The sequence below is a fragment of the Bos mutus genome, chromosome 17, assembly GCF_027580195.1.
Source record: "Bos mutus isolate GX-2022 chromosome 17, NWIPB_WYAK_1.1, whole genome shotgun sequence".
NCBI classification, from domain to species: domain Eukaryota; kingdom Metazoa; phylum Chordata; class Mammalia; order Artiodactyla; family Bovidae; genus Bos; species Bos mutus.
In genome coordinates this window covers 53,711,655-53,738,725 of record NC_091633.1, presented here as the reverse complement: position 1 = coordinate 53,738,725, position 27,071 = coordinate 53,711,655, and the positions used below count along the sequence as shown (strand labels likewise).

At 41.6% G+C, this 27,071-nt stretch overlaps 1 pseudogene; it reads left to right on the top strand.

Annotated features, from left to right (window-relative positions):
- The first annotated feature begins 1,417 nt into the window (after positions 1 to 1,417).
- On the top strand, positions 1,418 to 2,798 carry LOC102282078 (large ribosomal subunit protein eL32-like; annotated as a pseudogene).
- Positions 2,799 to 27,071: the final 24,273 nt, after the last annotated feature.

The following is a 27,071-nucleotide window of genomic DNA, read 5'->3' as shown; positions in this document are numbered from 1 at the left end:
GCCCACAATCCCTCCCAGCATCAGAGTCTTTTCCAATGAGTCAACTCTTCGCATGAGGTGGCCAAAGTACTGGAGTTTCAGCTTTAGCATCATTCCTTCCAAAGAAATCCTAGGGCTGATCTCCTTCAGAATGGACTGGTTGGATCTCCTTGCAGTCCAAGGGACTCTCAAGAGTCTTCTCCAACACCACAGTTCAAAGGCATCAATTCTTCGGCACTCAGCCTTCTTCACAGTCCAACTCTCACATCCATACATGACCACAGGAAAAACCATAGCCTTGACTAGAGACGGAAAATAGAATAGTGGTTACCAGGAGCTAACCACTCTTGAGGAGAAGGGAATGGGGAGTTATTATTTAATGGGTACAGAGCTTATGTTGAGAATGATGAAAAAGTCCTGGATATGAATAGTGGTAATGGTTGCACGACAGTGCGAATTTTCTTAATGCCACTGACTGTGCACCTAAAATTAAAGTATATATATATCTTTAATCACAGGTTAAAAAAAAATAAGCTGAGATGGTATTCCAGTGTGTATAGGAAATACATATATCCTAATATGTAATACAGATTTCCCAGAATTTGGATTATTTCCTTATTTTAGACCTTAGAAGAAATCTTCCTAGATCAGAGCTTATGGCATTTAATAAATGTCACCAAATTGTTTTGTGAAAACAACTGTGTAGGTTTACAGCTCTCCCAGGTGCAGTGCTGATGTCATTATTCATGTGCCAGCCTGCATCCCTGCTAAAAGGGAATAAAATTGTTTTGAAAATTCACCAGTGAAGGACTAAGCCTTGAGTTAGAATCCAGATTAAATTATGAATTAAAAAAACAGTGCTTTGTTTTGATATGCACTTCTTTATTAGTGAGGTGTGGTGCTGGAGAAGACTCTGGAGAATCCCTTGGACTGCAAGGAGATCCAACCAGTCCATCCTAAAGGAGATCAGTCCTGGGTATTCATTGGTAGGACTGATGTTGAAGCTGAAACTCCAATACTTTGGCCACCTGATGCGAAGAGCTGACTCATTCGAAAAGATCCTGATGCTGGGAAAGATTGAGAGCAGGAGGAGAAGGGGATGACAGAGGATGAGATGGTTGGATGGCATCACCGACTTGATGGACATGAGTTTGAGTGAACTCCAGGAGTTGGTGATGGACAGGGAGTCCTGGCGTGCTGTGGTTCATGGGGTCGCAAAGAGTGAGACATGACTGAGTGACTGAACTGAACTGAACTCTCTTGGTATTTTTTTTTTTTTTAACTGGATGTATTTCCTATTGTGTGTTCTCTGGTTTCTTAGAGTATTTTAAAATTCATTTCTCACTTTAAGACAGCTTAGCAAAATACACACACAAAAACAGGGTGTTTTAAAAGTGAGAAAATTGGAGCAGAGGGAAACTAATGGTAGAAAAATAAAATGAAGACAGGTAAGTTATTAAATATGGAGTTTACCGGGGGATCTGACTAGAGGAAGGCAACTCATTTGTCACTGACTTTTCTGGAAGCTAATGGAAAGAAAGAGAAACAAGATCCATAGCTTGATGAGTTCAGCCAATACTTGCTTGGTTAACATCACATTAATTCCTGGTATAGATTCTGAAACAGATTCTTCCTGTAGGTTCATATACTAGACTGCATTGAAAAATCATAGGAGCTGTATTTTCCAACCCACCTGATTTTGCAAAACCTCTTCACTGCCACTCAAGAAGTGGAGTCTCTTTCCCCCTCTCCTTCAGCCTGGGCTGGCTTGGAACTGCTGGCCTGGATTAACAGAACCTGGCAGAAGTAAGGCTGTATGACTTCTGAGGCAAGACAGTGAAGGGCAACCCGGTTCCCACCTGGCTCTTTTTCTTGGGAGAGATGCCTGGGAAGCCTGGAGCCCACATATGAAAAGTCTGGGCACCTTAAAGTTGCCATAATGTAAAGACCACGTGATGGAGATAAAGAGATGCATCCAATCAGTGATTGGAGCTGAGTGGGAGGAGATGAGCCATCCCTGCTGAGCACTGCTGAGGTTGCAGATTCATGAGCCAAAATAAGTTTTTTCTTTTTAGATATTTTTGGTGTGGACCATTTTTAAAGTCTTCACTGAATTTGTTGCAATATTGTTTCTGTTTTGTTTTTTTGGTCCAGAGGCTGTGGAGCTTAGCTCCCTGCAGGATTGAACCTGCACCCCCTGCATTGGAAGTGCAGAGTCTTAACCACTGGACCTCCAGGGAAGTCCCTCAAATAAGTTTTATTTGTTGCTTTAACCTGGTGTGTTTTACGGTGGTTTGTTATGTAGCAGTAAGTAACTGGGAAAGTTTATTTAAAGGAAATATAAAACTCTAGCAACTTCTCTTCCTTGGCTGATGCCTGTGAAGTTGGCAGCCATCTCCAACTCCGCATCTTGGCTGCTCTCAGACCCTTCATGAAGTCCAATGATCATCAAAAAGAGGGCCACAAAGTTCATCTGACACCTGTCAGACCGATATGTGCACATTTAAGCAGAACTGGAGGAAACCAAGAGGCATTGACAATGGGGTGCGCAGGAGATTCAGTGGCCGGATCGTGATGCCCAACATCAGTTACCTGAGCAGCTAGAAAACAAAGCACATGCTGCCCAGCAGCTTCCACTAGTTCCTGGTCCACAACATCAAGGAGCTTCAAGTGCTACTGATGTGCAATGCATGTCGCTGCGCTGAGACTGCTCACAACGTCTTCTCCAAGACCCACGAAGCCACTGTGGAAAGGGCAGCCCAACTGTCCACTGGAGTCACAATCCCAACGCCAGACTGTGCAGCTAAGAAAATGAATAGACAGCTCCTTTGCACATTTTGTTTGTGTTAATAAAACTGTAAAACTCAGACAAAACAATAACAAACAAAACGAAACAAAAAATTCAGCGGCAGTGTTTTACAGCATCAGTGGGCCAAACACATATGGGGTTGAGCTGTCGGGCTCTGTACAGGCTGAAGCTGGGAGCTCCAGCGCCCATCAGTGAAACAGTTATACTGGCTTTGGAAACAAAGCAGTTTGAATGCCTTTGAACCTTCCTGCACATTTTTGGAAACCGTGTCACTCTTGTTAACAGTATACTTACAGTGTGTTCCGCTCATAAATAATCTTTAATACAAATATTCAGAGCTTCTTCTTAAAGACCATTTAACACTCAAAGAGAACACCTTAAGTAAAACAAACAGCTTCCTGGTAGAGGCTTATATTTATTTGATGGCAAACTATAGGATATTCTAGACTTTTTTTTTTTTTTTTTGATGATGAATTCAGGTGAAACAGAGAGATTCCAGATACCTGCTAAGAGCTCAAACCAAATGTGCGTAATTGGGATCTATTGTTGGAAGAATAGTGAACTTTTTGGGAGGTCTGATTCTTTCTCCTCCCTCTGATGAATGTCACTGTTGCTGCTGCTGCTGCTGCTAAGTCGCTTCAGTCATGTCTGACTCTGTGCGACCCCATAGACAGCAGCCCACCAGGCTCCCCCGTCCCTGGGATTCTCCAGGCAAGAACACTGGAGTGTGTTGCCATTTCCTTCTCCAGTGCATGAAAGTGAAAAGTGAAAGTGAAGTTGCTGTCGTGTCCGATTCTTAGCGACCCCATGGACTGCAGCCTACCAGGCTCCTCCATTCATGGGATTCTCCAGGCAAGAGCACTGGAGTGGGGTGCCAGCTGTTAAGCTCCTATAATTGGCAAGCTCTCCATGGAGAGGATCCAACAGAGGGCAAGAAAGTTTGGGTTTACCCAGGAAAATTGTGACTGTCTGAAGCTTTACATGGGATCTTCGCCTCCATGTCCTATTTACTGGTCTTCCAAAATTTCTATTGGATGGCAAATTCCTTTAGGAAAAGGGGCAAGTTTTATTATAGCTGTGGAAGCTGGCAGAGAACCAGGATGGATATAACAGTCAGTTATCTTGTTAAGGATGTGAGAATGGCCTCGGGGTCTAGAGAGGCTGATCTAAATCCTGCTGGTGCTACTCACTAGCCGAATGACTTCAGGCAACCTAGCCTCTCAGTGCCCCAGTTTTCTCCTCTATAGGAGTGCTCATAAGGGAGCAAGGGTTAAATGATTTAGAAGTCTCTTGAATAGTCTGTGAACAGTGACTGCAGCCATGAATTAAAAGATGCTTGCTCTTTGGCAGAAAAGTTTTAACAAACCTAGACAGCATACTAAAAAGCAGAGACCTCCCTTTGCTGACAAAGGTCAGTATAGTAAAAACTAGGGTTTTTCCAGTAGTCATGTATGGATGTGAGAGTTGGACCATAAAGAAAACTGAGCACTGAAGAATTGATGCTTTGGAACTGTGATGCTGGAAAACACTTATGACAGTCCCTTGGACAGCAAGGAGATCAAACCAGTGAATCCTAAAGGAAATCAACCCTGAATATTCATTGGAAGAACTGATGCTGAAGCTGAAGCTCCAATACTTTGGCCACCAATGAGTAAAGAGCCAACTCATTGGAAAAGACTCTGATGCTGGGAAAGACTGAGGGCAGGAGGAGAAGGGGGCAACAGAGGATGAGAGTTTGAGCAAACTCCAGGAGATAGTGAAGGACAGGGAAGCTGGCGTGTTGCAGTTCATGGGGTCACAAAGAGTTGGACACAACTTAGCGGTTGAACAAGAATAATGTGTGGCATAGAAGTGCTAAGTGTCAGCTGCTGCCGCTACTACTGCTACCTCTTATTAATTTTTTTATTGGAGTATAATTGCTTTACAGTGTTGTGTTAGTTTGTGCTGTACAACAATGTGAATCGGCTGTATGTATACATATATCCTCTCCCTCTTGATCGTCCCCCTCCCCATCTTACCCGTCTAGGTCATCACAGAACACTGAACTGAGTTCCCTCTGCTACACAGCAAATCCCCACTAGTGATCTATTTGACACGATACTGCTGCTACTTCTATTACTACTACACATTAGTAATGGACACTCAGGGAAGCTTGCTAAGTTTACATGCTTTGATCCCCTCTGTTCAGCTTTCATCTTCTACCTCTTGAGTCTTCTGCCCATCCCAGGCTGTGGGTGCTGTGGCTGCTGCCTCACCCTCGGTGACCAGGTCAGCCAGTTTGCCCAGGCAGTTTCACCACCAAGAATTCATAATCACACACCTCCAGGCCACCCTCCCAGCTGCCAGTCAGTCCCACCCCATCCTGACCGCATTTATCTGAACCCTCCATCAGTTTAGAGATACGCACTGAAAAACGCATTGTGTTTCTATCATGACTCCTATCCATAAATAGTTACTGTGTTTATTTAGCTCTATGTCTTTTTCCTATGGTTGTAGTAAAACTATTTGGTGGAAAGAGTTGTTTTTTTGTTGTGTTGTATGTGGTGAACGTTATGTTTGTCCTTTGAAGATTTGCGTTGTGAGCTCTTGACATAATCTCTCTCTCTCTTGTGGATTTAGGATCTTTTGGTGGAGATGTTTGTGTTAAGTCGATTCAGTCATGTTCAACTCTGCGACCCCCGATCCCAGGCTCCTCTGTCCATGGTATTCTCCAGGCAAGAATACTGGAGTGGGTAGCCATTTCCTTCTTCAGGGGGTCTTCCTCACCCAGGGACTAGACCTGTGTCTCCTGCTTTGGCAGGCGGGTTCTTTACTGCTAGCACCACCTGGGAAGGTGGAGATGAGCAGAGTGTAAAGTTTAACCCCTGTGGTTGAGTTTTTGTCAGCAGTTTTGTGCAGACAGCTTAACACTGACTTGGTTTGCTCTCTGGTCTCCATTGTGTACTAAACAGAGCAATGGCTTGGGTGTCAGAAGACCTTGATTGATGCTTCAATCCCTTGGACAATTCATTTCAATGGAGCCTCAGTTTTCTAATTTGTAAGAGTGGGGCAATGATATCTCTCAGAATTGTTTGAGGGTTTAATACAGTTATTCTTATCAGGCTCGCTGCTAGCGAGGAGGGCTTTCTGGTGATGAGAAAAAGGTGTTCCCACCTTCAGGCAGACACAGCCCTGTCCCCAGGATCTGCCCTGTGAGTGAAGTGTGGGTTGTATTCCCTACTCATCCTCTTAGCTGGGTGGATACTCTGGTGGATGCTCTGGTACAGGTCATGAGTCATACAGCTGTGTGCACAGACTCCAAGACTTTTAAAAGTTTAGTTTGTAATGATAGAATGTCATACATATACTGGGAATTATTATTAATGGTACATTCTGTTTCTCAAACACTGTCCTATCTATCTATTTGTCCATCTATCATCTGTATGTATATCTCTATCATTTAATCATTCTACCTCTTTTCACAAAGGATTTGAGATGACATTGATTAAATCACAGAATCACAGCTAATATTTGCATAGCGCTCTTTCATTGATCTAAATTCCTCTGTTTCATCCTCATCATGGTCTTATGAGGAGAGCATCCTGCCTCTCACTTTACAGATGAACCAGCTGAGTCTCAGACACACATAATAAATGGTGGAGTCAGGATGGAAACCCAGATTTTTTGGCTTATACCCATGTTCTTTTACCAATATCATGCCATCCAATCAGGTTGTCACAATGATAAAGTATGATATGACAGAACTATTTTTTATTTTCTGTACTATATCTCAAAAATTGGAGCTGCTCTTCAGTAATTGAAACTGAACAACAACAAAAAAATCAAAATCTATTATTATAAACACAATAGAGACATACGGAATTTGTCCTCTCTTGGTTTATGTACTATCTTTAGCTGTTAGGGAATTTAATTTTTATATTAGAGAAGCAGCACATTCAACCAAAGGGATGTGGATTACATAGAAATGAGCTATGCTTAAAAGGGACCCAAATAGCCAGAGAAAAGGGAAGAAGAGGACAACATTAATACCTGCAGCTTCAGTAATCACCTGCATCATTTATTATGACTACTGTCTATTGCTGTGTAAATATATCACATATGATCTTATACAAGGGGGATTTCTGTAAGAAGTATTCTGCTTAAGCACAATTGGATTTCAGATAAATCCCATATATCCGTTTCATATCACCCTTTGTTACAGGATTTCAAAATGCTTGTGAAACACTAAGGAAATGAAATGCTATCTAGTCTCTTATCAAAAGAGCAAGAGTATTGCATTGATGGTTATGAGAAACAGGAGCAAAGAGATATTTCAAAATTGCATGTATGCCACTCAGAACCACAACCCTGGGTTTCAGAAATCACCTATTGTTAGATATTTTCCTAGGAAAGATATATTTCCATGATCTGTTTTGCTGTACTCAATACTGTTTTAACCTCATTTTTATTGTTCAGAGTAAGCATTGTATTTTTTATTTCCATGATACCAGATTTTGGGAAACTTTACAAAGTAAATTGAATCTATTTCCATAATTCCAGGTCTTGGTTTTTTTCTTTTTTTCCCCTTAGGATGAAGGTAATGGTTGTCACCTCAACCCTGGAAAAATGCCAAAGTCAAGTGGCTTTCAGAATAAAGACAGCCTGTTTCTTGTGACTGATGTTAAAGTACAGGAAGAAAGAGATTGACCCCTTCTTGTAGCTCTTACTGGGGAACAAGACATACGCCCACACTCTAGTCTAAATTTGTCATTGGTGTCTCAAGAGACATGATTTGATTTGTGGCAATACCGAGTCCGGATTACAGAGTGCAAGAGAGCCCATATGGTGCTTGGCATCTTGGCAAGAAACATGAGTTAGATAGGAACTTGTTGGTTTTAATCTCCAACAATTCTCATAGAATTCTTTTGCACATATAAGGAAGCTTTAGAATAGTTTAGTCCAACATCTTTGTTTTCTATGAGGAAACTGGCTTCAGAGTGGTGAGATGATTTGCCTGGTGGTGATACCAAACCAAGGCTAAAGGGCACCAGCCAGTGGGCCCCTCACCACACCCTTCACCCACTTCCTTTCCTCTTTAAGGTGAAGACTAATATATTTACTAAAAAATCAGCATATAGTTTTATTTAGGATTTTTTTGGGGTATTTTGGGCACTGTGCTTTCTTCATTATGTCATTGAATCTTTCTGAAATGCTTTGACTCTACTAAGCTCTTGTTACTACTGTTTACCTACCTTACAGATAAGCAAACTGAGGATTACAGAGTTAAAGAAGGACCTTGATCTGAATCATACACCTCTGAGAACCAGGATTTGAGCCCAGTCTTATCTCAGAGACCTCACTCTCAACTGCCAACTGACACGCTCTTTGCTGCAGTTTCTTTGCTCTGATTCTCCTTGGAAAGGAATTGAGCATCAGCCCAAGTGTTGGAGCCCGGGGGAGAGACAGCACTTCACTCTCGAAGTGGTTACTTACCGTCTCCTTTCTCTTTTTTATACTCTTCTTTGTCCTTCTTTCTACAACAGTCTTTCCTTTCACATTCTCAAAACTAGAGGCAGTTTCTGACTCGAATTCCTATTTCCAGCTCTGGATTTCATCTGAGGTTTGCCCTCTTGTTTTATTTATACATTTGATTGTAAAGATCCTTAGGCAGAGATTTTACGGTTTATTTTTTGTAGTCTTATTTATTGTATAGGGCTATGTATACTTTGGTGCACACATAAATATTAACATAATAGTGTTACATAGATTGTAGGAGATTTATATGCAGTTATTCTTTACAAAAAGCAGATAGTTTGTTTGATTGCTTTTGTGAGCGAGGTTAGAAGTGGGTCCCTCAGCTTTTCTCAAACTTACGCACGTTCTTTCTATTGAGGGCAAAGAAAATGTATTTTCCCTCTGACTTTATTGAAGTTTGGCAGGTAGAGAACACTTGTTGCATTAAGAGCATTTCCCTGTTTAGTTGAATGGCTTGCTGCCTTTGGCTCTATTTAAGAAAATGCACTGTTTGTGGGTGAGGGACATAACAACGAGGTACTTTGTGCCTGAAAGCATTTCTGCAAAGTGCTAGGGCTTGATTTATGGTGCAAACATTGTTTGGAGGATGATAAATATGCAATGTGGATTCAGTGTTGATCCCAGCAATCCAAACTGCACAATTTCTTTGCATCCAGGGTCACTCAGTAAGTGACATTCGTCTGCCTGTAGCTGGGTACTGGTTTGCTTCTAAGTACGGTTCAGGCATGTCCAACATAGCTAATGAACCAGGGGCTGGATGAATTGAAAATTTCAATTTGTTTTCTTAGGGGCTGTGTAGTTTCCCAGGAAAGAACAGAAGCAGGTTCTCCTTGTGGTGTGCGGATGTTTCCAGGAGCCTCTGCTCACCTGGAGGGGAGGCCCACTGAAGTCTACACTTGAGGGGACTTAGGAGACTTCTGGGAAACCACCATCTTAGGTGAAAGAGATTGACTCAGGAGCAGGTAGAGAGAGCCGTGTACTGCATGTGGCTTGGATCTGTCTCCTTGGCACAACCTCTCTGCCCTCATGGCTGTAAGCAAAAGTCAGATCTGTTTGGTCAACATTCCTAAACAATGGGACACAAGCACTCTCCACAGAGTGGGGTGGCCCATTCTCCTTCTCCTTGCTGTGGACCACTGCTCACTTAGCTTTAGTAGGATCCTTGGTTGTCTCATTCTAGAGAATTCAGTTCATTGACCATCACATTTTCCCCCACTCTGCACAGAGCTCCTTGAGAGCCAGCTGGCTTCTGTCTTGTTCCCTATTGTATCCCCAACACTTTGTATAGGTCTGCCTCCTAGCAGAGCTCAATCACCATGTTGTTGGATGGATGGATTTTGGGTGGAGGAAGGCAGTGATGCTCAAGGCTGCATTGGGGTGCCTGGAAGAGCGGGGATGAGCTTCTGGGCCTTGTATGGCAATAGGAAGGGCTGGGGAGTAGAGCTGCCCTGAATGGTGGACCAACCAATCAACCCTTCCAAGTCAGAAGTGAGCTTGATACTTGTTTTTGAGGGTTGTCAGTTTCTGTTTTGGTATGCATTTCAGATTTGTATTCTGTCTTTCTTAGCTTCTACCATGTGACTTTAAGTTTATGGCAGCCTCTTAGTTTACAAGAGCAGAGCCTTCAATTGATTTCACTAATTGAAGTCAGTACCAGTCACAGATCTTAGTGACCTTAGTCACTTTTGCATCTGCCATTTGTTTCTCCTCTGTGTCCCAAGTTTCAGGAATGTCTCTGGTCGTCCGTGCTGCTCACTTTCTGGCCCCAGGATTGGAAGATACTAATCCCCTGTACCAGCCATTCCCAGGTTACCAAGTGTCATTTTGGTGCCACCTACTAAGTCCCACACTTCTCTTGTTTATTTTCTTTTTCCTCTACTCTTTTTAAATCCATGGATCACATGTCTCAGTGCTCCTTAAACCTGTGGCCAAGTATGGTTTTGACACCTGCCATAAGTACCAGTCACAGTTACTGACGAATCCTGTGACACATACTAATGAGACCAGGCATGGACACAAGGAAAGAGCATATTCATAATGAGGCCATTAAATCTCATTTCTATTCGAAACTTCAAAACCTCTGAGGGATCTAAAGTTCTATGTGATTTTTTCTCAGAGAAGAGAATTGTCCTGGCATCAAGGACAATGTTCTGGAGATTACTAGACAGCGGAAAACCTAATGCATTCTTGCCCAGGGACGTAGAATATGGCATCTGTGGATGCTGTTAGGACAGTGAAGTCAGAGGTAACTTTCAGAAGGACCCAGTATCGTGACTTGCTGTTTGCCCAGAAACTCTCTTGCTCTGTTATGATTCTGAACCTTTATGCATCCATTTGCCCTTTTCCATCTGGCAACTCCTACTCATGTTTTAAGACTCAGTTCCTTAGTGAAGCTTCCACAAGTTCTCAGACACAGTTAGGCAGCCCCACACCCTACCACATGCTTCTGTAGCATCCTTCATCACACATATGTATTGTAATATTTACCAAGGCATAGGGCAAGAGTTGGCAGGTTTTCTGTAAAGGGCCAGATAGTAAACATTTTCAGTTTTGCCAGCCATATGGTGTTGGTTACAACTCTTCAAATTCAACTTGGCTGTTGGGTGTAATCAGTCATAGACAATATCGAAATGAATGAGCGTGGCTGTGCCCCCCAAAAATTTAATTATGGACTCTGAGATTTGGATTTCATGGACTCTTTCGATGTCCTGTAATATTCTTCTTCATTTGATTTTTTTCCCCTCAAACATTTGAAAGTAAAAAACCATCCTTAACTTGTGGGCCATACAAAAAGAGGCATGGGTCTGGCGCATGGGCTGTGTTTGCCCAGCTCTGAGGTAGAGCTTTTATTCAACCACACATCCATCTTTCCCATTTGACTGTCAGCAGTTGAGTTCAGGTACAGGATCCTGGGACATAGGACAGGTCCCGGCAAAGAGTCAGACATGACTGAGGGACTAACACAGGAAGGAAGGACTCTTCAAATTCTTGTTGAATGGATCCCTGTGCAGAAGTATGGAGTCATAATACATGTGTGTGTGCTAAGTCACTTCAGTCGTGTTTGGCTCTTTATGACCCTATGGACTATAGCCTGCCAGGCTCCTCTGTCCATGGGATTTTCCAGGCAAGAATACTGGGGCAGGTTGCCATGCCCTCCTCCAGGGGATCTTCCTAACCCAGGGATAGAACCCATATCTCTTGTATCTCCTGCATTGGTTGGTGGATTCTTTACCACTACTGCCACCTGGGAATCGAAGTTATAATGGTTCCCAATATGTGTTGAGTACTTACGGTGTCCAACATTGAGCTGAGCACTTTATATGCATTTCTCTTTTAATCCTCATTTAATTTTGCTATCTAGAGATATTAAAGGCAAAAGTTATCATTAGATTATGTTAAATATGTCTGTGTAATCACATTTAATCCTCTCAACTACCCTTTGGTGAGTAAGTACTGATAATATCCACTCTTACAGCTGAGGGAAATTAAGCTTGGAGAGATTCTTTGCTCAAAGTTACTGAGCTAGGCAGTAGGGTGGGGTTAGGAAGGAACCTTGGCAGATTTGAGGGTCCCAGTTCCTAACCTCCATGCTGTAGAGCATCAACGCTTGGATGCCTTCTTGATGGACTTGAGTATGAAGCAGCTTCTGGGACTATGGTGATGCTAAAACAGGCATGGTGGTGGGACGGGGGTTTCCTTTTCTCCTTTTAATCAATTGGTTATGTTTAAGGACTATCACGATTCTGTTCCTAACTAGCTATATAATGTTTGGAATATTGCTTAAGTTTTCTGGGTCCATGTATTCCACTAATATAGCAGAGTTTAAATTGCATGCTGTCAAATGTCTCCTTTTATGGTAAGTTTCTATAATTTTGTTCTCTTCTGTTTCCTGCTTACATATTTCTATTGTCAGTCTCAATTCTGCCAACCTTGACTACAGAAATCTCAGGTCCCATGGGGTTGCTTGGGCTCAGAGGGGAGAAAGGAAGAAAGGGAAATAGCCATCTAGCCACAAACACATTTTTAAGTCTACCAAATGGCAACTTTAAGGATATTTGTTTTTTTGGATTTTTAAATTTCTTGATGGAAAGATAGCTTTTCCAAGAAAAACAAGTAACATTATCATCTATAACAAAAACGACAATAGTGATAGCCTCTTCTGTTTCTAAGGCGTCGTTTAAAAGTGTCTTTTTGAAGGCATTACCTAAGTCATCCATCTGATATTCCTTTGAGACAGGTAAGGAGCTTTTTTTATTAGATGATCCTTTTATATAGCTGCAGAATGAATCTTTCTTTGTTGTAAACCAAAAGGCGCTGAGTGTCCCAGAGAGATTTCAATAGCAAGCCACTGGGTGAGTGGTCACTTCTCAGATGGATGGTCACAATTCTTAAGAAAAAAAAGCCAGGCTTCTGCCAGGGCTTTTAGAAATTAAAAAAAATATATATTTTCCCCCATTTAATATAAATATGGCCTTTAGTACTTAAAAATCTGACATCCTTTTTTGGCTGCTGAATATGAGTCAGTTGAATTGGATGGAGTGGAAGTATCTCACTGATTCCAAAGAAATATTTGCAGAGCAGTGAAGGGGTATTTGAGACAATCTTCAGAAAGGCAAGAATCTTCTATGGGGAGGTTTCATGCAGTCACAGCCTTGTTGGTGGGCCCAGGTGATCTGTAGAGGTTCTGTTGGATTTGACTGTAAGTGACATCTCTATATGTATCTAGAAGGGTAGACCTATACAAGTAAAATAAAACAAAAATGCAGAATTCTCTATAAAAACACATATCAAGTGATCTTTTCCAAGTACAGCTTTTATATTTACATAAAATGTAACACTTCCAAGGTGTCTTTGCAGTGCCGACATTTGCTTTTAGCTTTGTTTAGCAGTGATTACCACAGATACACCTTGACAGCTTGGGAAGGCCATTGACAGCATGACAGAAGAGGCAGACTTTGTTTTGGGGGCCTCCCTACCTCCCTTTTCATATCTAGGTGCCCAGATCCCTCATACTGACCTTGACCTCTCCAACCCATAAAAATTTCCACCTATGTCAACCCTCCATAGGGTTCTAACCTTCAGGACATCTCTACTTCTCATTCTTTTCTCCATTGCCTTCACATCCTTAAAGCATTCCCCCTTTTCTAGGTGGGAAATCAAGTTGATAAGTAAATTCATATTACAATATAAATCAATGCTAGGGTTTTGGATTTTAGGAATAACGGAAATTAAAAAAAATTGAACTGCCATCTTTTCTATTCAACTTCTATCACCATGATTTTCTAAAATAAAGGATAGGTTAATACTTTCAAATTAGAATGGATATAATCTTACAATAAAAGATAGTTCAGCCTAACAGAGAGTTGGCAAATTCATACTGACATGTTAAAAAAATAGAATGTATTTTTAAAAGAATTTAATAAAATTATGACATTCATCTTTATTTTATAATTTCACATGTCTAATTGTCAACTGAACAATCTATATCAAGAGATCAAGATCATCTGTAATGTTCTGGAACTTTTTTTTTTTTAGCATAGTCATTTTCAAATATCAAATTTCACAGGGAGGAGCTTGACAAAACTGTGAGCTCTATTTTTTTTAACTTGTTCACATCAATTTGAAATGTTCTAGGTGAACTAAGAGGAGCTCTGAAATGATTGCCCTCAAGTTTCCATTGCTTTTTCACAACTTCTCTTTGTAGGACTGATGAGAAATCTGAGAAATTAAGCAATGAGCAGGGCATCTTATTAGCAAAATTTCCAAAACCATTCTACAGGGCAAGCACCATGTGGCATCTGCCAGCACACAGGTCTGTGCAACCTGGGTGCCCCATTTGCCCAACCTGGACTCATCAAAAATGTACTTAAGAGGGAGGCTTCAGACTGGTAAAAAATTTCTGCCAGCATGGGCCACACACCAACCAGCCTTTGGGAACTGTTTGTGTAAAAGGCATCACTAACCTTCCAACAACAATTTGCATTTGAAGAGCTTATTAACCAAAGAAGTGTCCAGTGCCTTTATTTTAGTGTGCTCAAAGATCCTTTTGGGAATCTGATGAGAGCTCTAGCCACTGTCCCTAGGAAAATGTCACAAGCTCAGGCAAGAATTGCACATTTTAGCCAGCCATTTCAGATTTATGGATTTACAAAGTTCTTCTCTAACAAATGAAATTTGGGAAGCATAGGATGAAGTGAAGCTTTTCAGAAGTCTGGGAGAGTGTTAGGGACCTAGTGGGTAAGTAGCCTGGCTTTTAATGTCTCAAGAGTCTTCTTAATTACGTACCTTCATTCCTGAAATAGATAGACATAAATAGCATGAGTGTAATCATAGTCTAAACGGAAAGATACTGTTTTTGTTCTTCTTGCAAATTAACGGATTGCTGAGTTATAGCAAAATAGTCCCAGTTTATGCTTTGCACAGAAAAATATAGAAGAAATAATTGCCCTTTGGTCTTTGAAGCCCTCTTGGTGTTCAGCCTCTTAAACCCAGGCATCCTACCTAGATGGTCATGAAGAATTCATGCTCCACTGTGATGCAGTGACTCTGCTGTCATTACAGTTGTCCTCATGCTAAACTCTTCTGTCTTATGACTGTGATGTTGAGAAGGGACAAACATAGTTAATATTTTCATAGTACCTTGGACTCAAATTCCTCCATGTGTAACAAAATATGTGCTTATTAAGTCCTAGAGTTTTGTCTCTGATATTTCTGTTGGTGAAAGAGATACTAACAATTAAAGAGAAATTGCATGGCTCCGTATGCTGTATACATTATTCATGACACAGAGTCCCTCTCCCCCGCTGTGCTAATGCAGACCATCCATAAGGTAGAGTGGTTATCTATAGGCTCTTCTTTTTTATACCAATCTGTTCAGTATGGTCAGACAGGATTTTTCCTGTTAGACATACCACACACACACACACACACACAGTTTTTTTTTGCTTTGGTGGTTTGTATTGTAAGAATACAAAAAAGATACAGCATGATATTTTCACACTTCCTTCTCCTACCCGACTCTCTTATAGGAGAATTCTAGATTTTTAAAAGTCTCTTAAAGCATCTGGGCTGAAATGACAATGCATTAGCTAACAGACCAGTAGAAATTTGAGTGGATCTTCTAATTATTATTCTGCTTTTTACCTTTCACACTTTCTCTCTCCCTGCATCTTCCTATCCCTCTCCACCATGCTTCCTGGTCTCCTGGAATCTCTGGTACAAATAAGAGAGAGTTTGGACCCAGAATGCAAATAATGGTTACTTTTCTCATAAATAGAGATTGAATTCTCTTTTGGCTTTGCAAAATATTTTTAGCCAGTATAAGCATAACAGATTTGCTTCAGAGCTAGGCTCTAAATGGAACGCTGCCTCATCTGGATGAAGACATTTGAATTGGACTGACTTTAACCTCCTGAGATGACAGCATATCTGACTTTGTTTAAACACTGTGATGCTGTTTAGGCCTAATTGTAACTAGTTGAATGCAGTGCACTGAGGACTTGAACTAGGACTTGGAATTCATTGCTGAACTACTGACTTGAGAGCTGATGTGTGTGTGTGCCTAGTTACTAAGTTGTGTCTGACTTTTTTGTGGCCCCATGGGCTGTAGCCCACCATGCTCCTCTGTCCATGGAGTTTCTCAGGCAAGAATACTGGAGTGGGCTGCCATTTCCGTCTTCAGGGCATTTCCCCAACCCAGGAATCGAACCTCTGTCTCCTGCACCTCCTGCATTGGCAGGCAGATTCTTTATCCCTGAGCCATCAGGGAAGTTGGAGAGCTGGTGTACCTATACTTTAATAACTGTCAGGAACTTGATGCAGGATAATCTTATTTAAAGAGTGTTTAGTTTTTCACTTACAAGGCGAGTAACTGGAGTGACAGCATCCTTCTGTCTGAGATCGGCTAGGTATTCACCAGTCAGTTGCCTTTTTCTGTGCACACAGAAAGACCACATTTCCCAGCCTTGCTTACAGTTGAGCTGGGGGCATCGCAGGGGTGTCAGTGGGATATGAAGGGACGTGATGGATACCATTTTCAGTCTTGATCATGAACATCCCTTTATAATCACCCAGATGCATTCTCCTTCTGCGGTTTTGGAGATGACGGATCCTGCTGTGTGGACCAGAGTCATTTAGGAGAGCTGCCCTCCATTCACTATGACAACAGTGAACAATCAACCTTTATCATGTGAAGTCATTGAGTTGTGAGGTTTGTTAGTTATAGCGGCTAGTATTACTTATTAAAATGACACAGTCACATTGCCTTCAAGATGCTTATTTTGAAAATGTGTTTCTGAGCATAGGCTTTGTATAATTTCTGTTATTACATAACCTTAAAGTTAATGGAGTTGATCACACAAGTAAGGATATTTGAAGAAAATGTCACATATCTTTTCTGCTTTTATAAGTAAATCCTTACTGAGTGCTTACTATAGAACGCATTTATGGGACAGAGCTACTGACAGAGCTCTCAATGATCCGAACCCCTGGTACTCATGTCCTTTGTAATACCTCCCTTCCGCCTACCCTTGAGTGTGGGCTGGACCTAGTGAGTCACTTCTAACAAAGAGAATATGGCACAAGTGATGGGAACTCACTACCATGACAAAAGACTGTAACTTCTCTCTTGCTAGCTCGCTGTCTCTTGCTGGCATTTTCATTTCTTCTCACTTGTTTGCTCTGATGAAACCAGATGCCACATTGTGAGTTACCCTATGGAGAGACCCAGGTGGCAAGGAACCGAGGAAGGCCTCCAGTCAACAGCTGATGTGAAACAGAATCCTGCCAACAACCTCTGGAGTGAGCTTGGAAAGCAGTTCTGCTCCCAGCTGAGCCCTCAGATGAGACTTTGGCCCCCGCCAACCTATGGCTTGATTACAGCCTCTGAGAGATCCAGAGCCTAGAGACCAGCTAAGCCTTGCCCAGATTCCTGACTCACAGAAACTATGAAATAATAATTGATGCTTGAAGCCACTAAGTTTGGAGGTTTTTTTTTTTTTTTTTTTTTGCAGTGATAGATAACTAATATATCACTCTATTACATAGATGGTTGGGGGATGATGATGGCTATGATTTCTATTTTTAAGGAGCATATATTTCTGTAGTGATTACCAGAGTAGCTACAGGAAAAAGTTTTTAGGGATGGGGAAGAGAGTTCTATTCATTCGGCCAGGAGTTATATGAGGAAATCGTGTTGAGTAACTGCTACTGGGTTTGGTTAGGATTTGACTGTATAAGGAGTGAGAAGAGACCATTGGAGGCATGGAGACCAGCAGAGGGAGGTGTGAAAGAGTCTGGCATGTTTGGGAAACATCAGGCAGTCTAGTGAGACAGGCTTATAGGAGAATGAGGAGTGATCTGTAAGGATGCTGGGAACACGAGGCTGCAGAGATTGCTTTAGAACCTAGGGTTTATTTTTCAACCTGTGGTAAAACGGTGGACCATGGGTTGAAAATCTGTCTGTTGAAACTGATATCTACCGTGATGTGAAGAGCATGGAGCCCAAATGTTGGGCAAGAAAAATGTCCCCTTGATATTTTATTATCTGCATAGTCCATGCCTAGGTATTGCCAAACTAAGTCATTAAAGTTTCATCATATTACTTGGTTTGATATTAAAAATGGTTTTGTCTGATTTTTCATTGGGTTCTTTCTGTGTAGGATAAATATAGTTAAAATCATTTTTAAGGTTGTGGATGTATTAGCTAGTCTTACTGGGGAATTCATTTTGCAACATATACATATATCAACTTATCACATTCTATAACTTATGCAGTATTCTATGTCAATTACATTTCAGTAAAGCTGGAAGAAAAAACCTGCATAAACAGGCAAACAAATAAAAACCTGTTTTAAGGCATTGTATCCCTTTTTTATTGGCTTCAGGGGTCTTTGGATGAAAGCTGTTAATATATTCCTCCTCTAGGAGTAAGTTATTCTGTTTTTCACTGAGCCTACAAGTTCACTAGATATGCTATTACTATATTATTGAATATAGTAGTTTATCTATAATTTATATTTAATCTCACCTTTGCAAAGAATCCAAGTGTCAAAATTATTACAGCATGAAATTTCTGAAAGCTATGGTAAGTTACAGAATAAGGTATTTCACAAGTTGGTAACTATATAACATCAATGAGTCTTATATCTCTCAATTACAGGCATTCCTAGAGCCAGGAAAGTGATTCAGCAAATGCTTTAAAAAAAAAACAAAAAACAAAAAACAAAAAAAAACAGTACTCTCTAATCTGCATTAAACAGAGAAGTTAGGATTCTGTGATGGTGCCCATTTTGTTGGGAAAACAAATATACCTTCGAATCATTAAATGCACCATTTTTTGAATTTCAGTAATCTTTGATTCAACTCTTTCCCAGTTAAATGTTCAAATGATTTAGCCTTATGTATACTGCTCATGGGCTTCCCTGGTGGCTCAGTGGTAAAGAATCTGCTTGCTAATGTAAGAGACGTGGGTTCAATCCCTGGGTTGGGAAGGAAGATTCCTTGGAGAAGGAAATGGCAGTATTCTTGCCTTGGAAATCCTATGGGCAGAGGAACCTGGCAGGCTATAGTCTGTGGTGTCAAAAAAAGAGTTGGACATGACTGAACAAGTAAATAATGACAATTCTGCTCATTGTTCTTCAGAGATGTTACATTTTCCCTCCCTTGGATTTATTTCCTTCATTCTTGCCTCTTTTCTCTACTTGTAGCCAATGCTAATGGCCTTCTTAGAAAAACTGAGATTTGCTTTATTAGCTGCCCAGCTGGTATTTATATTGGGGTGTCCATTTCCATGAGCATCTGCAGGGCTTTGGAGGGGAAATTCTCATTTGTTGCTGCATGAAGTCCTGGGCTCCCCAGGGCTGGCCTGGGTTGGTTCAGTCATTGGAACCCAGAATGTTGATTCTGATGATGAGTCTGGCTCATTAGAATCACTTTTTTTCACTTCTTTCTCAGTTGGGGACATTTATTCAAGAATCACTGCAATGGCTGGCTGAGTGAATGAGGTCACCTTGGTGTATATGAAACAGCGGCACACATCTATCAATCCTAGATCCAGGCATGTGCAAGCCTGCTGCTCGAGAAGGGACAGACTCATTCCCTTGGTTGAGATTTATCTGATGCCTGATATCAATTACACTTCAATCTCACTCTCCCACCTGGAGTTCCTGCTGATATCTAAGTCCTCTTTTGCACACTTCAAGTATGGTGGTTGCAGTTCCAGAAAGAAGAAAGGTTGCGTGGAGGTCAGGTCTATAAAAATATCAGAGGAAAGCTTTGGGTAGGTCTAAAGAATCACTGTAAAATTTTACCAGCTCCTCTGTGTCCTGCAGTTTTGCAAAAATCACATTTCTCAAAAACTAACTCTGAATCCAACTAAAAAAAAGAAAACCATCTCTTTTATGCTGATTCACATTCTACATAATACCTATGTGTTTGACTGTACCAGCCTTACACACTGATACAAAAAATTAAAGGTTTAGGCTTTTTTTGTGGGGGTGGGGAGGAGAAGAGAGGGGCTATGTTTTCTCCAGTGATGTCACTTGTAACAAAGAATTCCCAACTGTCAGGACATAAGACTATTAAAAGAGGAGAAAATCCCAAACATACCTTTTTTCCCTCCTTTCACTGGGCTTCTCCCTACTTGCAGCTCTGTACTCCACAGGCTACCTGATGGTTTTACGCAAGAAGGTTGAGTTGTTTTGAAGGATTGGCTGGTTGTTTCCATTTCCCAGTATTACGGAGCCAAATACTTAACGTTCAAGTTCAGTATTTCCCATGCTCACTTTGTTGGTGAACTTTTCCCTGTGGATCACGGTAAGGCTCTGACTGGGTGTCTTTCCTCTTTCAGTGTTGACAGACCCCACTTTAGTGTTAGGAAGGGCTCAGAGATTGTGTTTGTCAGGACATGTCCTGATAATAGCCAACCACAAACATTTTAGTGTCTTAAAGATGGAGGTCTATTTCTTGCTCAGGCTAAGTGCCCATTGGAGGGTGGGGCCATGGGACGTTGTTCCATGACCTCATCAGTCTTGGAGCTCCATATTCATTTTGTACATTTTTGCCTTTGAAGTTTTCACAGGTGAGCATTTTACTAGATACTATATCACTGTGTGGTAGAGATTGTCATTCTTGCAGCCTCTGATGGTCGTTTTTCCTTTGGTCTATTCCCTGACTTCACCTTTTAGTTTTCCTCTATTAGGGTGGAATTTCACTTATTGGTACCAATTTCTGAATCAGTCAGGATTGGCCAGGTTATGCTGTAGTAAAGGACAACCTCAAAACTGCAGTGGCTTAAAAGACAAAGGATGATCTCTTATTCTTAGTATGTATTTTGAGGGATGCTGCTCTTTCCTCCTTGCCCTGACATCCAGGGCAAGAGACAGGAAAGAAACTCCCTGTCTGTTTCTACAGTTGCTCACAGTGATGTCATAGTTACCCATTGCTGTGGAACAACCAACTTTCTAACTTGGTGGCTTTAAATGATTACTTGAGTTCAGTTCAGTGGCTCAGTTTTGTCTGACTCTTTGTGACCCCATGAATCGCAGCACACCAGGCCTCCCTGTCCATCACCAACTCCTGGAGTTCACTCAGACTCACGTCCATCGAGTCAGTGATGCCATCCAGCCATCTCATCCTCTGTCGTCCCCTTCTCCTCCTGCCCCCAATCCCTCCCAGCATCAGAGTCTTTTCCAATGAGTCAACTCTTCGCATGAGGTGGCCAAAGTACTGGAGCCTCAGCTTTAGCATCATTCCTTCCAAAGAAATCCCAGGGCTGATCTTCTTCAGAATGGACTGGTTGGATCTCCTTGCAGTCCAAGGGACTCTCAAGAGTCTTCTCCAACACCACAGTTCAAAAGCATCAATTCTTTGGCACTCAGCTTTCTTCACAGTCCAACTCTCACATCTATACATGACCACAGGAAAAACCATAGCCTTGACTAGATGGACCTTTGTTGGCAAAAGTAATGTCTCTGCTTTTCAATATGCTATCTAGGTTGGTCATAACTTTCCTTCCAAGGAGTAAGTATCTTTTAATTTCAAGGCTGCAGTCACCATCTGCAGTGATTTTGGATTAAATGATTACTTAGTTGCTTATTATTTTGCAATTTGGGGTGGGATTAGCTGGGTGGTTCTGCTGTTCTTGCTTGGGGTGGCTTTGCAGCCACAGTCAGCTGGTGGGTTGATGGGGACAGCGGGTACTACTAGGTAGGAAGTTAAGTTTGAGCACCAAGGGGTGGCCTAGCTGAAAAAGATCCAAGCTGATCTCTAAACCCCACCCCAGACACAACACTTTGGAAACCCAGGCTAGATTCATTGAAGATGAGATACCAGGTGATTAGGGCACCAGAGTGGCCCAGGAGAGCTCACAGATACATGCTACAAAATAACCACAGAGACTTCTCCAACTCCAACACGTGTACCCTTGAGGCACAGCTGTGTCCTCAAATGACCTTAGGCAGCCAGGAGCCTGTTAAGGGTTCATAAATATTCTATACATACATCTGATTATAACAGACTGAATTGTGGAAAAGACATGTGCAATAGAGTCTGTTGCAAGTTGCAACTGTCAGTCAAAACTGTCTGTCCATGCCGGCCTAGATGAATACGTTAAAGCCCTGTCTAGAAAGCCCCATACCTCATCATTCTGACGTCAGTGCTTCTCTTGGCTTGACCCACCTCTCCCTTGAGATGTTCTTTCTTTAATAAACTTGTTTTTGCCATGGGTAAGACCTCAGATTCTTCTTTGTGTCTTTATCAAGAACTGAGCAGAGACATTACTTTGCCAACAAAGGTCTGTCTAGTCAAGGCTATGGTTTTTCCAGTGGTCATGTATGGATGTGAGAGTTGGACTATAAAGAAAGCTGAGCACTGAACAATTGATGTTTTTGAACTGTGGTGTTGGAGAAGACTCTTGAGAATCCTTTGAATTGCAAGGAGATCCAACCACTCCGTCCTAAAGGAGATCAGTCCTGAGTGTTCATTGGAAGGACTGATGTTGAAGCTGAAACTCCAATACTTTGGCCACCTGATGCGAAGAGCTGACTCATTTGAAAAGACCCTGATGCTGGGAAAGATTGAGGGCAGGAGGAGAAGGGGACGCCAGAGGATGAGATGGTTGGGTGGCATCACTGACTCAATGGACACGGGTTTGGGTAGACTCCGGGAGTTGGTGATGGACAGGGAGGCCTGGCGTGCTGCAGTCCATGAGGTTGCAAAGAGTCGGACACGACTGAGCGACTGAACTGAACTGAACTGAGGCACACAAGGAAGGGTCCTCTGCAACTCTCCCTGTCCACTAACTGTACAGGCTGGCCTCAGTCACGTCTGGGGTTCACATGAGATTCCTGGAGCTGCTGGGGTGGCTGGGTCTCTCTAACCACCTGCTCTCATCTTCAATGAAGCTATCTTGGGTTTCATTGTTTTGATAAAGAGTGAAGGGTGAAGGGTGAAGTTGCAAGGCTGCCCACATTGTCAATTTCACCACATTCTATTGGTCAAAGCAAGTCATAGGGCTGGCTCAGGTCCCTGAGAAGGGAAAAGACTCCACCTGCTGATGGGAGAAACCACAGAGAATTTATGGCCATTTTTAATTCACCACAGCAGGAGAATGGGATTGTGGCAAATCGTGTACAGGCAGACCTCAGAGACGCTGGGGGTTTGGTTCTGGACCACCACAATAAAGCAGATATCATAATAAAATCACCTAAGTTTTTTTTTCCTCAGGGCATGTAACAGGTATGTTTACATCATACTGTATGTTTACGCAGTCTATTAAATGTGCAATAGCATTATATCTAAAATACAATGTATATGCCTTAATTTTAAAATATTATACCTGTGGCAGATTCATTTCGATATTTGGCAAAACTAATACAATATTGTAAAGTTTAAAAATAAAATAAAAAAATTAAAAAAAATAAAATATTTATTGCTAAAACATGCTAACCATCATCTGAGCCTTCAGCAAATCATAGTAGTAGCATTAAAAATCACTGATACAAATCATTGTAACAGCTATAACAATAATGAAAAAGTTTGAAATATTGTGAGAATTACAAAAAAGTGACATGGAGACATGAAGTGAGCAAATGCTGTTGGAAAAGTGGTGCTGATGGAATGGATGCAGTATTGCTCCAAACCTTGAATTTGTAAAAATATGCAGTTTCTGTGAAGTGCAATTCAATGAAGAGCAATAAAACTAGGTCTGCCTGTACTTCTCCTTAAATCTTTTCCTTGGATATGACAATTGTCCCTTCTACTCACATTTCATAAACCAAGTCACATGGCCATGCCTGTCTTCGAAGATGGTGGGGAAATGGCTTCCTACACTGTGCTGAGAAGATAAAAGGCTGAAAGCATCTGGTGAATGGAAATAATGATGCTAATAAAAAATTTCCAGTTGTTGACCATAAAGACTTCTATTGTTGGGAATTAATAGGTTTCTTGAATTGATTTTCATTAGTGTGCAGCTCATGTAACAGAGTTAACCAATCAGATTCAAGACTCTTTGATTATCTTTAGGCTATTTGTAAGACTTAAATGGTGCTATTTAGTATGTACCTCAAGCCTTCCCTAATGTTTAATCATTTTTTAGCTCTGCATTGACTATAAAAATATATCATCAAAATTTTTTGAGTGTAGCATCAACACATCCAATTTGGATATTGCTCTTAAAGGCTTTTCATAATGTTTATTGCATATTGAGCAGGTGGGTCATCAAGGTGTCTTATTTTTTTAGTTCAAGAGCAAGAATCCAGTGAATATGTGCATGAGGGTGATTAAACAGAAGTCATACAAAGAGCTGGAATCTCATATGTCACAAATTTAAATTTACTAATAGTGATATTTTGATATGGACTTTGAAGAGACAGCAATAATTTGGGATCCCTGTGGAGGCTGTACTCTTTCAATCGGAGATGGTTTCTGTTCATGGAATCAAAGTCTGCTGGGAGACTGAGGTGGGTTGATAAAAGTCATATAGTACTCTTGACTATTTTCATGATGAATTGAATAAGCCATATTAAGTAAATATGTTTACAGCTAGATAAATGTGTAAAATTTAAAAAGGAATTTCACAAGTATAACTATAGATCGAGGGAGGTGGCCTTCCAGTCTGTTGGGAAGTCAGCTGGCAGAGTGAGGCAGGGGATGTGAAAGGCTGGTGCTGATATAAATGGTGTTGTTGGCAAGAATAAGTGCTTTGCATAAAAAAGAATGAAATAATGCTGTTTACTGCAACATGGATTGACCTAGATATTATTAAGTGAAGTAAGACAGAAAAAGACATATATTATATGACATCACTCATATATGGAATCTAAAAAAATGATATAAATGGAGTTATTTACAAATCAGAAATAGACCCACAGACAGAGAAAACAAATTTATGGTAACCAAAGGAGATAGTTGCCAGGGCGGAGGGCGGGCACTGTGTGGAGGAAGATAAACTAGGAGTTTCAGATTAACATATATACACTACTATAAAATATGGTTTTTCCAGTAGTCATGTATGGATGTGAGAGTTGGACTATAAAGAAAGTTGAGCACCAAAGAATTGATGCTTTTGAACTGTGGTGTTGGAGAAGACTCTTGAGAGTCCCTTGGACTGCAAGGAGATCCAACCAGTCCATCCTAAAGGAGATCAGTCCTGGGTGTTCATTGGAGGGACTGATGTTGAAGCTGAAACTCCAATACTTTGGCCACCTGATGTGAAGAGCTGACATTTGAAAAGACCCTGATGCTGGGAAAGATTGAGGGCAGGAGGAGAAGGGGACGACAGAGGATGAGACGGTTGGATGGCATCACCGATTCAATAGACATGGGTTTGTGTGGACTCCAGGAGTTGGTGATGGACAGGGAGGCCTGGCGTGCTGCAGTTCATGGGGTCGCAAAGAGTTGGACACGACGAGGGACTGGACTGAACTAAACTGAACTGATAAAATATATATAAAATAGATAAACCACAAGGACCTACTGTATAGCACAGGGAACTTTACTCAATAACTTGTAATATGTAGTAATGGAAAAGAATATGAAAAATGATGTGTATATACACACACACACACACACATAACTGAATTACTTTGTTGTATGTTTGAAAGTGACACATGTTGAAGTAACTATACTTCAGCAAACAACAAAACCCCTAAGGTTAAAAAAGAAAAGAGTAAGGGCTTTGGAGCCATTGGCTCTGGTTCAGGACCTGGCTCAGTGTTCTCTGGCAGTGTCTCAGAGACAGTGAGCACCAGGGGGACAGACCAGTCACATTTCCAAGCTGCCCTTGCAGCTGAGGTGTGACCATGTGGCTGAGTTCTGACTTCTGGAATAAGAGAGTGGGAGTAGAGTGAGCCACTTTCAGCCTTGGGCCAGAAATACGCTCTTCCATCCTCTGTGACCCTTGCTCCCTTTCCCCCTCTGCCATCTGAATGGTGATTTGGGGATGGGGATGGGGGGACATAGTGGGGTTGTGGAACGGCTGAGAAAATGGAAGCTGCCTGGGTCCTTGAATGATTTCCTGCAGTGCTACCTACTTACCCTCCCACCCCATAGTGTCTTCTACATCGGGTGGAGACATGCGCAAGAGCATTTTGCTTTGTCAAGCCCCTGAGATTTGGGGGTTTGTTAGAGCAGCTGAAGTGAAAAGAAAGAAAGTGAAGTCGCTCAGTCATATCTGACTCTTTGCGACCCCGTGGACTGTAGCCTATCAGGCTCCTCCATCTATGGGATTTTCCAGGCAAGAGTGCTGGAGTGGATTGCCATTTCCTTCTCCAGGGGATCTTCCGACCCAGGAATCGAACCCGGATCTCCCACATTGCAGGCAGACGCTTTACCGTCTGAGCCACCAATGTGAAGTGATGATGTCTTAATCACTCAGTCGTGTCCATCTCTTTGTGGCTCTGTGGACTGTAACCCACCAGGAGCCTCTGTCCATGGGATTATCTGGGCAAGAACACTGGAGTGGGTTGCCATTCCCTTCTCCAGGGGATCTTCCCAACCCAGGGATTGAACCCAGGTCTCCTACATTGCAGGTGGATTCTTTACCATCTGAACCACCAGGAAGACTGTTAGAGAAGCTAGTGCTCCTCTATTACATGTGAGATATTAGGCAAGACGCATGGTCCTTATCAGCTCTACTTTCTTTTTTTCTGTGTTTCTGTTAGCTGTTTTTTTCCCCAGGATTTAAAAAATTGAAGTGTATTTGCTGTATAATATTATGTTACAGGTGTACAGTATAGTGATTCACAGTTTCTAAAGGTTATACTCCATTTATAGTTACTGCAAAATATTGGCTCTATTCTTTGTGTTGTATAGTATATCCTTGTAGCTCATTTTGTACTTAATAGTCTTAAACCTCTACCCATATCTTGTCCCTCCCACCTCCCCTCTCCCCACTGGTAGCTACTAGTGTGTTTTCTGTGAGTCTATCAGCTCACTTTCCTCATCTATAAACTGGGGCAACTAATATCCATTTAATGGAACTTTTTGGGTAAGGATTGAAAGAGGTAAAGTTTATAGAATGTTTAACCTATTGCCTAGCATACAGTAAATACACAGTAAATGGTGGGTATTAATAACAATGGGCTTCCCTGGTAGATCAGCTGGTAAAGAATACACCTGCAATGCAGGAGACCCTGGTTCAATTCCTGGGTGGGGAAGATTCTCTGGAGAAGGAATAGGCTACCCACTCCAGTGTTGCTGGGCTTCCCTGGTGCCTCAGACAGTAAAGAATCTGCCTGCTCTGCTAATAGGAACGTTAGAGTGTTTCCTT